Below are 14,749 nucleotides of genomic sequence, written 5' to 3'. Positions count from 1 at the left end.
TATGGCTGATGGAAATGTAAAGAGTTATTGCCTTTTTTTGGAAAGCAGTATGATAATATCTCTTAATATTAAAAATAATTTAATAACAAAAAATCCATTCCTAGAAATTCAATCACACGGAAACAACAGCATCAATAAATAAAAAAATTAAAAAGTGAAAAAAAAAAAACCCACAAAAGACCCTTTACACAAGTATGCTTACCTTGTGCTGGATAAGGATAAATTAGAAAAAAAAGTGAATGCAATTCAGTATAAAAAGGAATAATAAACTAAGGCATAGCTACTCCATGAAACATTTTGCATTTATTAAAAAAATAAATCAGTGCATACAAGCTAATTTGAAAGAATTTTCACAGTGCATTGCTAGGGGAAGATAAAATGAAGAAAAATAGATGATGAAAAGTGTATTAAATAATCCCATTTTGTAATAAATAATCAAATCTTCCCTATCTTTGCTAATTTATATCCAAATTTAGAGGAAAATATAGAAAGAGTAAAATGAGTTATAAATCTGAGCTATACCCTTGTGCTGGAATGCAGAGATGTCTGAAGCAGGAAGTCATAGGAGCAGATGATGGGGAAAAGACAGAGTGAAAAGAAGACTGAGAAAACTAAAGGTCAATGTATTAAATAATTAAAACATACAGATCATACATTTCCTGAGTAGAGGTGTATGCTTTCAAAACAGTTCCTAAAAATTTGGTTAGCTTTATTAAATTTCATAGTTACATTATCTATCGGTAGGAAAGATTTACATGTTCTCAATATGTATTAATTGTTTGACTAAAACTAAACTTAAGGTTACAGTCTGGAACTTTAAGTATTAAAATCTATGGAGAATTAATCAAGTATTGGAAAAGAATCTCTGCATATGACTATATTTCAGGGTACATTAGTAAAGAAAATGGCGTGAAGCTTGAACACCAAGATCTTTGGGTGTTCTCTCATGGACAGTCTTCCTCAATGGACCTTTCATGTAGTCTGAAATTTATGTGCAGATCAACTGAACTACAGATATTCTTTGCATTTCCAGTGATAAAAGCAGCTTTGCAATTGTGTTTTGGAACTCTTACATTCTCATGAAGACACTAAAATAATCTGAATGAAATTAAATATTAAAAAAATAATCCTTACTTTTAAGGCAGCATCTGCTGAACACAGTGAACTAATGAAAATTTCTTGTTCTCCACAGAGGACCCCTTGTGTCACAACTGATCACATCAGAAGGTGAGCAAAGATATTTCCCACTAATAAGATTCTTATAAATCAAATGCCTCTGGAAATGAAATAAGGCTAGAACACTATTGAGATATTCCAATATCTCAAAGAGCTTTCTGGTAACAGCCAGTCTATAGTAGAAGTTTCCTCTTAATATGTTCCCCAGATTGGATTAATTCTACAAGACTATTCATATCTCAACCCTCAGTAAGAACGAGTGTATTTTCTTGGTAACTCCTGGTAGGAATTCCTTGGCTGCCATTCAAAATGAGAGCCAAGCTGCGAAGATGCCGTGCTCAGTGAAACAGGCATCTACATCTGGACTTACTCATCAATAAATTACCAGAAGGAATATTTCCTTTCTGTCACTTGGGAGCCACAGATGAATTCAACTTGTACTTACTGCTTGTTCGTGGTCAGGCCTGGGCCTATTGGAGGGCAGGGAAGGCCGGGCACAATGACTCATTCAGGCCTGAGCATAAGGAAGGAAATGCTCTATGGCCAAAATGCTATGTGGAGTTCCATTCAGAGCACCACACATTTCCCTGAAACTTGCTTAGGAAAACATTCTAATGCTGTTTTTAGTGTGTTCTATTTGTCATTCTGAAACACAACACATTAGTTACTTTGAACTCCTGGGCACTAAAAATATTTAAGTTACATAAGCAGATTGAGTGAAAGAAAGACTAAATGGAGCTTTTAACTCAACACACTCAAAAGCATCTCCTTATTGCCCTAACGAATAGTGAAACTCTTGTAAGCGACTGTGGAAAGCCCTCCAGACAGCCAGCCAGCCCATATTGGACAGTGCAAAGAAGCAGCAAAACCAAGATAAACAGCCGTGCATATTTTCTTCTGCTGGAATGAAGAGCAATGTTTTGCAAAAATACATACTCTTTTTTCCTATTACTATTACAATTCTTGAATGACTTTCATGTCCAATTGTTGGCTTACTTAGACTTAGGCAAAATGTTTGAGGATAGAAAGACAAGAGAAAAAAGATATTGCTTTTGTGCCCTAGTCTGTCCCATACACATTTGAAAAGCAGACACTGTGTAAATATAAAAGGAAACTATTCAAATTTGCTTGTCCTTTCCATTTTTTTTGCCTTCATCTTTGTTTTCTTTTATATTTCTGGAGCTTTGATTCATACTCTTGAATTTCTTAGTGTGGATCTCTATCTTCAGTAGCTATGTGTAAGGCATTCATTGCCAACGATTAGGATTGTACAGTTCACTAATTGAAACTGATTTTTTAAAGACATATATTGTCTGTGTGTGTGATATATATGTGGAATATATTACATAAGAGTGATGAGGGAATCTTTATAGGGGCTCCTGTTATACTAAACAAGCCTTGTGAAAATAAGTTGAATAGGAGGAAAAGCAGAATAAATGGCATCACAGATATTCACAATATAATCCTTTCTTAACATTTCTGAAAATAAGTGTGAAATCCTTCAACACACACATACTCCCCAATAAAAGAGAGGTCAGTAACCTGAATAACTATTTCTTTGCGGTACTTACTGTAGTACTTTACTGGGGAAAAAAAGGGAGAGAGGCTTGGTAGTGGTATTATAAGACTCATAAAAAGTCAAAGACAAGAGAAACGACTTTTAAATTAAACTTTATTGCTTGATTTTTGATTTAGCATTTTGGGTCAAATGTGTATAAAATTCAGAAGGAAGCATAATTGAATTTTTTTAAAAAATCATATTTATACCTTAGTAAATAGACAATTGTCTGTTACTTTGTTCTAAATATAAACACAACTTCATTCCATACTAGTTTCTGAAAGGAGGAACTCAAAATTTTCTTGCTCTAGGGAAAAAAAAAAAAAAAAAAAAAACAGAACAAAAAAACACAAGGCAGCCAAATTAACCTGCATCGCAATAAAAGAAAATAATTGTACAACAGATATTTCTTAGAGGGAAATATTTTCTAAAGCCTCTATATTTGAAGAATAATAAAAAAAGAGATGGTATTAATTAGTGGCAAACACAGATGTGAAATAAAATGAGGAGGGGCACAGGATATAGGAAACTATTTGAACTATTTTAGCACTTGAAAATGTCAGACAATTTATTGAGGATTTATTCACTTGGTTTGGAAGGTCTTAGGGACTGACTATAAAAACATCTAAGAACTGGTGCTGTTTTAACGTAGTCAAACAGCGGTGTGAGCGCAGAGTACTTTTCAGGTTATTTTATTGCTCTAGTAAATGAAAGGGATAAATTAATTACTATTCTTTTAACTCTAACCCCATAGATAAAAGACAAATAATTAGGAAGGAAAGCAAAAGTTAAATCAGGAAAAAGTTCATTTTGGAAAAATTTAAACTCTCATCTTTGTATGCCTTCAACACCAAAGGAAGATCATACCCAGTTAACTTTCAAACATCTGCTTTAATTTCAGGGAACTTTTGCATGAATCTGTGATCCTTTAGTTTCTAAAAGTCAAGCTAATATCAAAAGTACTATCTTACTTCACAGGAATATTTTCACAATATATGAGATAATTTATGTGTTAAATACTTTGGGATCTTAGGAAACAAGGAGTTAAGATAATTTTTTAAATTGGTATGGACATATTTAGAATATTGAGGAATTTATAGGAATTGCTATTCAGCTAATTAAATACACTGATATTCAACCTCCAATCCAGGTTTTAAGATGTGTGTAACTACCCTTTCCTACAAAAAGACAGGCTATCAAGCATATCATAAATTAATGAATGCCTAAAGCCCATGTCAAGTTTCTGAATTCCAACTTTTTAGCATTTTTTTAACTGCCTTGCCTTATTATCATTGCATTAGCTCATTCACCAAAGTCAGGTTAAAGCTAGCATGTTTTAAAACAAAGCCAATCTTTGCCTCAGAAAGCAGGTTATTTTCAATGAAAAGTTTTGGATTTTCCAATTCCTTTAACACCATAACCAAGGAGAAGTCATTTCACATTATTGGGCATAGGATACAACACGAGTCAATATTATTTCCCTTCTAAAAACCTGCAAGTGTTTACACAAACCCTTTATAAAATTCATTAATTAATCTTGCGGTGTTCTTGTAGACACTGATGTTTTCCCCTCCTGTTCAGTGATGAGAAGGCAGACTCAGAGAGGGAAAGAAAAATCCACATTTTGGAAAACAAAAATATTATTTTAGGGTTCCCCCCTCCAGGTAACCTTGGATTATTACTGTGAGTTCCTTACTACCTTTGTGCTGAATGTTGGTGTTTGCTGTGCGTGCAGAAAGTGAATCATCTCATCCCTAGATGTTGGATATTTCTTTTAGCTTCAAATCTCAGAACCGTCATCATGTACAACTCAAGAGGCTGTGTGCCACAAGAACTGTTAAAGAGTATTCAAAAAAGACATGTTTCAAATCCCACTTATTTTTTTCTCATATATTTCAAACAAAATAAATAACGTTCTTAAGGATCCTTTTAGAGCTAATGATGTCTCCATTTTGTTATGAATTTGTCTCATACTATCTCATAGTGTCCCAGACTATGAAACTTTTCCATTCCCCTGTCCTGATTTTGGATTATTTTTTTTTCACTTGATGGTGATTTAGAGAAAAATGAAGTGTTGTAATTGAGTAACTTTATCCAGGTCACTGGAGCACCCTGCCTGCCTTCTTCCCTCTTCAGCCTTCCCACCCAACACACATACACATGCTAGAATGCGGCTGTGAGCATCATTTTCCTTGTTCTAACATCATAAAAACAATTGGGTAAGTGTACAGTGGCCAACTTTCTCTTTCTTTTCCTTTTAGTAAACACTGTGGTTCCTGAGTCTTCATCGCCACTTCTCAAGGCTTCAGCCACTCTCGCTACAAACCACCGCAGCCTGCCAGGGCAAAAACGCAATCAGAAAAAGTGCCACCTGCAAAGAGGAAAAGGGACAGCTTTGTGAGAGGGGCGGATGTGTGAAGCTGATGAGATGATGATGCTTCATCCCAAGGAATTTATTGATTTCTTACTGGGATGTCGCAGGGGAAAATGAGACAAGCTGTTATAAAATGAAACAAACTTGAGATTTGGGAGGGATAGGCTCTGGCTAGTTCCCACCATGTCTTCTCAGCTGTTTCATGAACCAGCTGAATTAAATGTAACTCAGTGAGAAGAAGGCAAAGCTCGTTGCCATTAATGTGGATACCGGTTGCATCCTTCTTTTAAAATGATCATCTTGGAGCCCCCAGGTGGCTCAGTGGTTGAGCGTCTGCCTTCAACTCAGGTCGGGATCCCGGGTCCTGGGATTGTCGCCCACAAGAGATGCCCTGCAGGGAGTCTGCTTCTCCTCTGCCTAAGTCTCTGCCTCTCTCTGTGTCTCTCATGAATTAAACAAAAGAAAAAAGAAAGAAAGATCATCCTTTCCAACTTCTGCCAAATGAACTTAACGTGATTCAGCTTGAGGAGTTCAAAGTTTACAATACAAATGCACAGACTTCTGTATCTGCAAAAAAATATTTGCATAAAATATTAACAGACCCTCTTCAAACTTTTAGTATGAATACTGTTAAAATATTTTAACAATATTTTAGTATGCTTTTTAACTACACCCACCACTGCATGGAGTAGCATGTGGAAATAAATGTCGCTTAACTTTGTGATCAATATATTCAGACCAAACACACAAAAAAGAAATGTGAATGCAGTCTTTAAAGACAGTGAGCTAGAAAGGGAACTGTAAGAAAGAGGACTGATTACTATGGCTTCTCTGTGTGTGGCTGGTCCTTCACACATTGAACAGATGCGACAATTATCCTATTTAATAGGTGAAGATATGGATGCTCAGAGATACTAAGGGACTCAGAAATCACAAAGGCACTGACTGTCAAAGCCAGAGTCAGAGCTAATCTCATTCTTCTATTTTATAAAGAGAAAGTAAGAGTGGTTTTTGAAAAATTATGGAGTTGAATTAAATGCAAAATCAGAATTTTGACTACTAAGCAATCTGATCATCTGAATAGTCATCTGAATTGGAATAAATACTCATATTCAGAATAACTTACCTAGTTTTCTTTCCACTTTCCCCTATTTTGATATACATACCAAGAAATTTAACAATTTTTTACTTTGCTGTCATACATTCATAAGAATGTCATACATTCTTCAAGACAATAAGATATGAGGCATCAAGGGTTTCTACAACCTGCAAGATTAAAAGCCTGGTAGCAGCTTTTTATCCAACTCTGTGCTTGAACCTGCCTGTGCCGACTGAGTAGCAGACTGTTTAAAGTTCCTGTGGCTTGGGCAAAAGCCAGTCTTTGCAGACACAGTTTCATAGAAGAGAGACTTTTTCCCCTCGCAACTGGCCAAGTTTTAAATCCTTCAGTGGTTGAGTCTGATTAAGAAGGTAACACTGGGGGAAGGTGGAATGGGTTGTAGGAGTTCATTTGTTGAGGAGAAGGTAATGTTTTATTAAAAAAGAAAGAAAGAAAGTCTTCAGCTGCAAAAAAGGCATAAAGGCACAGATATTTTCCGTTTATATCAGAGGCTAAAAGATGGATTACTCTGAAGTCACTGGGCTTGTTTCTGGGCTTAGAGCTGCCTGGACATAAAAAAAAATAAAAAATAAAATCAGTTGACCCCATTGCCACATCAGTGTCATTGTGCTGTTGCTATTTTTCTTGGCTGGCTCTGAAAGTCTTTTCATTTCATTCGCTCACTCACACATTCACTCATGCATGCCTTCATTCTTCACGTGTGTCTACTGATATAAGCCATATCATTGTTCTAAAGTTCTAAGCTGAACTCTCTGTGTCTGTCTTGCTCTACTCCATAATCATTTAGTTTCAAAACTACTGAAATGTCTTTCTAATCCATGTTACTCTAAAATAGAACAGCATTTTAAAATATTTGACATGATTTTTTTATTATCCTGTAGAGAAATGTGTGTGTGATTCATCTTCAATTCAAAACTACTGATGTAGGGATGCCTAGGTGGCTCAGTGGTTGAGCATCTGCCTTTGGCTAAGGGTGTGATCCTAGAGTTCTGGGATGGAGTTACATATCAGGTTCCCTGAATGGCCTGCTTCTCCCTCGGCCTGTGTCTCTGACTCTCTCTGTGTGTCTCTCATGAATAAATTAAATTAAATTAAAAACCTACTGATATTTATATCGTTGTTGCACTGGAATAATGTAACAATTACTTGTGTGTTCATATAAATATGCAACAATCACCAGTAACTACAGAGCTGAGACTCTTAACCCGCGGTACCTATACCTCCTAATTAAATGCACTTTGAGGGGTTTGTAAATACCTGAAATGGTACAACTTTATATATGCATGTATACATACGTATATATAGTAAAGACTCTTGATATTTTTATCAGATTTATCAGATTTTCAAAGTTACATACATACACATGAAACTGTGTATTACTTATATTTACATAATTTTATTAAAATCCATCATGAAACGAATTTTACTACTAATGGGCAATGATTTCGATCATTCAGGAAATATTCTCCTCAAATCACTCCTCTAAGCCTCCTTTCTTTCACTAAACTACAAGTTACAGATCTTCTGATGTGATATTTTGTTCTAGTTTATAGGAGACAAACTCTAAAAACCAACCAAATATAAACAAACCCTAAAATACTTCTCTTGATTCCATTTTCTTAACCAAATCCTGTGCTTTGTTTTTCTTCCAAATTTAAATTCTTAAGCAAAATTGCACAATCATTTTATGTGACTCACGAATTAGTTAATCTTAATCTCTATGATCTGAGTACTACTTAAATCCAACTAAATTGGTATGGAATTTTGCATTCTTTATTAAGTTGGTTCACCATACAGACTATGAAAATGCTTTGGAGGTCTAACAGGTGAAGAAGCAAAGAAGAGAAAAGGAAATGGCTTGTCAAGATTACATTTGTAAGTAAATTTATGCCCTCTGAATCCACGTCATTTGCTCTTTCTCCCACTCTCTCATCCATCTTTTTGCTAGTGTCATATTTTTCTGCATACTATAACTAACTTATTCATCTTTTTCCAAGTCCTTTAATTCTCAATCATAGCAAACGTCATATATCTCCTTGAATCTGTCAAGTTTATCCACTTTTCATGCATTCATCTATCACTCATTTATGCAAGATTTCTCCTAACCTCCTTAGGTTAGGAAAACTACTTTACTCACAAATTAACTGGTCTTTCTCTTCCTTCTAGATTAACTAAAAATTTAGAATTTCAACACTAGATGTCGGTTCTTTAAGTCTTCAGTTTTAATTTTAATTTTTGTGCCCCTATGAGGCAGTGATCTGGAAAGATCAATCTATACATATGGAGGAAAAAGAAATTGTAATCATTGTAGTGTTCAGATGTAATGGCTTATCTTGGGGAGATACATTGAGTCTGTTTTGTTTTACTACTTCCTAAGTGTAACTCGATTTTTATCACTCTCGCTTTCAAAGAGAATTTCCTAACCTCTCTCTCTGTTTAAACCTATACATTGCATAATATTTAGTACCCTTTCTAATGTTTCCATGAAGTCTCCCTTAATACCAAAGCCTAAAGTCAATTCAGCATCCCCTAAGAAATTATTATACTAATGCATTGCAATTAATCATAGGAGATTAAGGAGAGCCAAATTAATCAAAAGAGAGCCAAATCTTTATAAGCATTTCCTTGAATTGTGTAATTATGTCATTGTAGTATTTTTCAGAATTGCTTGTTTCCACAACTATATTTTCTATATCAGAGACCTTTCCTCTTATATTTATTACATCTTTTTTCCTACTTTATTTAGGTTTAATCTACTGGTATTATCCTAGCTTCTTAAATTGAAAATAAAGTGATTCATTTTAACTTTCTCTCCTAATATACAAATAAAAAGCTATAATTTGTTCTCTAACCATTACTCTAAGCACATTCACAGGTCATTAATCACTTGGTTTGAAATACTTTTTAATTTTTTTTATAAATTTTTTTTATTGGTGTTCAATTTGCCAACATATAGAATAACACCCAGTGCTCACCCCATCAAGTACCCACCTCAATGCCCCTCACCCAGTCACCCCCACCCCCTGCCCACCTCTCCTTCCACCACCCCTAGTTCGTTTCCCAGAGTTAGGAGTCTCTCATGTTCTGTCTCCCTTTCTGATATTTCCCACTCATTTTTTCTCCTTTCCCCTTTATTCCCTTTCACTATTTTTATATCCCCCAAATGACTGAGACCATATAATGTTTGTCCTTCACTGATCGACTTATTTCACTCAGCATAATACCCTCCAGTTCTATCCACATCGAAGCAAATGGCGGGTATTTGTCATTTCTAATGGCTGAGTAATATTCCATTGTATACATAGACCACATGTATCTTTATCCCTTCATCTTTCGATGGACACCGAGGCTCCTTCCAGTTTGGCTATTGTAGACATTGCTGCTATAAACATTGGGGTGCAGGTGTTCTGGCGTTTCACTGTATCTGTATCCTTGGGGTAAATCCCCAGCAGTGCACCAGGCCACAGTAACTTCTTGCAAGATTCATCCACAAAGGCAAAAGAAACAAAAGCAAACATGAACTATTGGGACTTCATCAAGATTAGAAGCTTTTGCAAAGTAAAAGATACCATCAACAAAACTCAAAGACAACCTACAGAATGGGAGAAGATATTTGCAAATGACGTATCAGATCAGATAAAGGGCTAGTTTCCAAGATCTATAAAGAACTTATTAAACTCAACACCCAAGAAACAAACAATCCAATCATGAAATGGGCAAAAGACATGAACAGAAATCTCACAGAGAAAGACATAGACATGGCCAAGATGCACATGAGAAAATGCTCTGCATCCCTTGCCATCAGGGAAATACAAATCAAAACCACAATGAGATACCACCTCACACCAGTGAGAATGGGGAAAATTAACAAAGTAGGAAACCACAAATGTTGGAGAGGATGTGGAGAAAGGGGAACCTCCAAATTATTGGTAATTTTTAAATATATTATTGGTATTACATTTTAATTTAATTCTATTTTCCTAGAGAACATATTTTATAAGCTTCAATCTGTCAGAATTTATTGACACATTTTTTAATAAACCAGTGCATGATCCACATTGTTAAACATTTCTTGTGCATTTGAGAAGAATGTATCTAGTGGTTTGGTGTACTGTTCCAAAAGTATGAATGAGGTCTATGAATATAATTTAGGTGAAGCTGGATGAAGTACTATTCAGGTCTTCTAGGTTTTTAGCTTTCTCTCTCTAGTTGTTCTATCACATACTGAGGGAAGGATATTATATTCTCTATTACTGTGCATTTATCTATTTATTCCTTTAGTTTGATCAAATTTTACTTTGATGCTCTGTTATTAGGTGCATACACATTTAAGATTACTGCATCTTCATAATTAATTGAGTCTTTTTTCATTTTTAAATGTCTTCCTTATATATTATAATTCTTGTTCTAAAGTCTGCTTTTCCAGATATTGAAATAGCTAAAGAATTTTCTTAGTGTTTGAATGGTATATCTTTTTCTACTCTCTTATTTTCTAGCCTATTTTATTTTGATATGTATAGAGTATTTCTTATAAGTGCCATATGGATATATATGTTTTTAATCCAGTTTTACAACTTCTACTCACTAATTAAAGTCTTTAAACCATTTATATTTAATGCAATTAATGGTATTATTGGATTTAAGTCTTCAATCTTGATACTTAAAAAGTTTTGTTGTTATTTTTCCTTTCATCCTTTGTATTTGTGTAGTGGGCTACTTTTGAGTTTTCTATTTTAATGTCCCTATCAACTTTTGATATGCCTACTTGTATTTATTATTATATTACTTCAAATTATATAAGTAAACATATAACAGTACAATTCAATTGGCCTGTATATGTGAGTTTGATTTCTCCACATTCTCTCCAACACTTACTATTTATTTATTATTATGATAGCCCTAATAGAAAGTGTGAAGTGAATGCCCATTGTGGCATTGATCTGCATTTTCCTGGTAACTAATGACATTAAGTATTTATGTGCTTGTAGGCCATTTGAATGTTTTCATTAGAGAAATGTCTATTCAAGTCCTTTGCCCATTTTTAAATTGGGTTGTCTTTTTGTTGATGAACTGTGAGAGTTCGTATATTTTGTTTACTATACCCTTATTAGATATAGGATTTCCAAATGTTTGCTCTCATTATGTAGGTTTTCTTTTCATGTTCTTCTTAATATTTTCTGATGAGCAAAAGTTTTTAATTTTAACAAAGTTGAATTTACTTATTTTCTTACTTTTTGTTCATGCTTTTGCTCTCATAACTAAGAATCCAGTACCAAATCCAAGATCATAAAGGTTTACTTCTGAATCTTTTTCTAATAATTTTATGATTTTAATTATAAATTTAGGTTGACTAATCTGCTTTGAGTTAGTTTTTGTATATTAGCCATTGGACTTTGATGTCCTTTGATGGGGTTCTCCTTGTACCTCTCTGGCTTAGGGCACTGATCTTGATTGGAAAGCTGATACTTTGACTTAGTTTGGTAAGTTTTTATCCATTATTTATTCAAATATTTTTAGTATTTTAACCTCTCTTTCTGTGATTACATGGATGATGCACCACTTGCTACTCTCCCACAATATACGATAATCTTGTTCATTTTATTTTATTCTCATTTTTTGCTGTATTTTTTGTTTTTTTTCTTCAGATTGGACAATTTCTATTGATCTCTCTTTAAACTTACCAACTCTTTTCTTCCATTTCCAATATGCATTCATATCCATGCCATGAACCTTTTATATCATATATTGTGTTTTTAAATTTTAGAATTCCCAGTAGGTTAGAAACTTTAGAGTTAACATTTCTCTGTTAAGATTTTTACATCTGTGCGCTCATTATTTCCACTTTTTACTTTAAATTTTGAACATATTTCTGATATGTGTGATACTAAGTGAAATAAGCCAATCATGAAATACATACTGTATGATTCAATTCATATCAACATGTAAAATTACTTGATAATGGAATAAATCAGAAAAATATTTACCTCTAGGTTGGTGGTGGGGATATTCTGTGGGGATCTTCTGGGTGGATGGGTGCTGTATATTTATTTTTGGTCAGGTTTACATATGTGTATTCCATTTTTAGAACACATCAAACTACATCCAAGAACTGTATATTCTGTTATATGTTGAATATGCCTCAAAATATAGACAAAACTACAGAATATTATTTAGGGTGTACAAACTACTAACATAAGAAAGAAAATGATTAGTAAAAAACACAGATTGGTAGTTACCTCTGAAAGGATGAGGGAATGTGATTGGAAAAGGCATACTGGGAACTTCTCAAGTACCAGTAATGTGCTACTTCTTCTGTTTTTAAATATTCTATTTCTTAAACTGAGTACTGAAGTAGTGTTATTCTTACTATGTCTTAGCATGCACAAATATTTCTGTATACTTCAAAATAATTTCATTTAAAGATTAGTCTATAATTATTTCTATTTTGTTTTCAGTATTGTTATTGTTTAAATCCTAGGGAAAAGGATAGATGAATGTCTCTTAGATGTTTTCCTTTTTTCACAAAAGTATGTCATTTTTTCATCATAGCAGATTTTGGCAGGGCAGCTCAGATGGCTCAGCAGTTTAGGGCCGCCTTCAGCCCAGGGCCTGATCCTGGAGACCTGGGATCAAGTCCCACATCCCCTGCAGGGAGCCTGCTTCTTCCTCTGCCCGTGTTTCTGCCTCTCTCTCTCTCTCTCTCTCTCTCTCTGTCTCTCTGTCTCTCATGAATAAATAAATAAAACCTTTAAAAAAAAGATTTTTGGCAAATGAAGATGCAAAAAACTGAGTCTTTTGCATGAGGAAATGCTTGTGGTTTATAGTATGTCATATGTGTGACCAGGGTTTTATAGTTTATTAAGTACCTTAAAGCCAATTTAACCATTCTTTTTCAAATGATTCAAGAAAAGAAAAGGAGTTTAAACAAAGGACTTTTTTTTTAATAAAAAAGTTTTTATTCTATAGTATTCATTCAATGCTCACATATGCCATGATACACATTTACCAGATTCCAGGGAATCCTGGAAGAGAAAACCTAGAAGAAACAATACTTATTTTCTATTGTTTTAAGTTCCATATGAATTAAATTTTGTCATCATTCAGGCCTCCGGACGATTGCTACCAAATTTACAATAGTATAGTGAATAAGATAATCACATACAAAATGAACCTTCTTGGCAGCTCTCAACTACACTGTTCTCTTTCATGCCTCATTCATTCATTGAGTATTCAAAAGGCATAGCAAATAGTTTAATAGTTTGCCAATCATCATTATAAGTTTAAGAGAAGAAAAGAATAAATGACTCATTATGTTCAGTGATCATTTTTAAGACTAGGAGAGATCAAACCAATGGTAAAAAAATACATGTTTTTTTTCCTTTTGCATATGTCAGAATGGTTGATTACAATACTTTCCTATTTTCTCCTTTGACATTATCAAATGGTTACTTGATCCTATTTTTTTTAACAAAAATGAAAATGAGCTTTGACAAAAACCTAGAAATTCATTTGAATTTTTCCTACTAATATATATTTTGTTTGGAGGTTATATATAAATTTTATATTTTATTTATATGTTATATATAAATTTTATAAACTTTGTACTTACTTATTTTGTGGAAAGTTCAATTTCATTTGTCTATTTGTTATTATGCATCCTGCTTAGTATCTGCAATCTTCATCTAGTTAAAATATCCATCATTAGGAAATCTTAGAGGAAATATTGTATCAGTCATACTAAATTGCTTCACAAACTTTAATGTGCAGAAATACCATTGTCATTTTAAAGACATAAAACTAAAAATATCAAAAACAGAAACAAAAGGACATTGGTAAAAAGTAGTCCCCACCCAAACTAAGTTTTATCAAATTTGATCAAATTAAATTTTTGAATCTTAGGAGTAGAATTAAATTCCAGATTTTTCAGGATTTACTACTTCTTCCTATAGATACCCTGATTAGCCACGGGAATATTTTAAGTGATTAATTAGTATCACTATAAAAGCATATAAAATATAAGATGGGGTGAATTGGAAGAAAGCAGGAAACCCCCACCAGAAAGGTGAAATAATATTTTGAGATATATTTAGTCAGTCCTTGCTGGTTAAACAACACATAGCCAAAACCTGTATGTAGTAAACTTCAAATAAAGATGCAAATTTAATCTAAAATGCATTTATTGATCATTCATTGCTTTGTAAATTCTATGGAATAAGTCTAAAATATACTAATTAAAAGGTAGATTGAAACAGTGATTTAAAAATATTACCCAAATATATGTTGTCTATATGATGCTTTTTTCAAATATAATGATATAGGTAAATTGAAAGAATATAAAAAGATATATAATGCAAATATTAATTGAAAGGAAGTAGGAATGCCTACATTAACATCACATAATATAGATTTTAGAATAAGGAAAATTATCAGAGAGAAAGACATTATATTTTTCTAAAAAGCACAATCCACAAAGAAATGGCATCCTAAACACTGTGAGAGGGGAATGATGTCAGCAAGATGA

General features: G+C 33.5%; 1 long non-coding RNA gene across 1 annotated transcript in view; it reads right to left on the bottom strand.

The window, feature by feature from the left end:
* Window positions 1-2,829: 2,829 nt before the first annotated feature.
* The window catches only part of LOC140595363 (uncharacterized), a 484,426-nt gene continuing 472,506 nt past the window's right edge, over window positions 2,830-14,749 (bottom strand). Inside the window, exon 6 of the long non-coding RNA XR_011996929.1 lies at window positions 2,830-5,105. This is a non-coding gene — a long non-coding RNA (uncharacterized lncRNA). The remainder of the gene's footprint in view (window positions 5,106-14,749) is intronic.

This window comes from Vulpes vulpes, chromosome 1, assembly GCF_048418805.1.
Source record: "Vulpes vulpes isolate BD-2025 chromosome 1, VulVul3, whole genome shotgun sequence".
Classification (NCBI taxonomy): domain Eukaryota; kingdom Metazoa; phylum Chordata; class Mammalia; order Carnivora; family Canidae; genus Vulpes; species Vulpes vulpes.
This window is presented reverse-complemented; position numbering and strand designations above follow the sequence as displayed.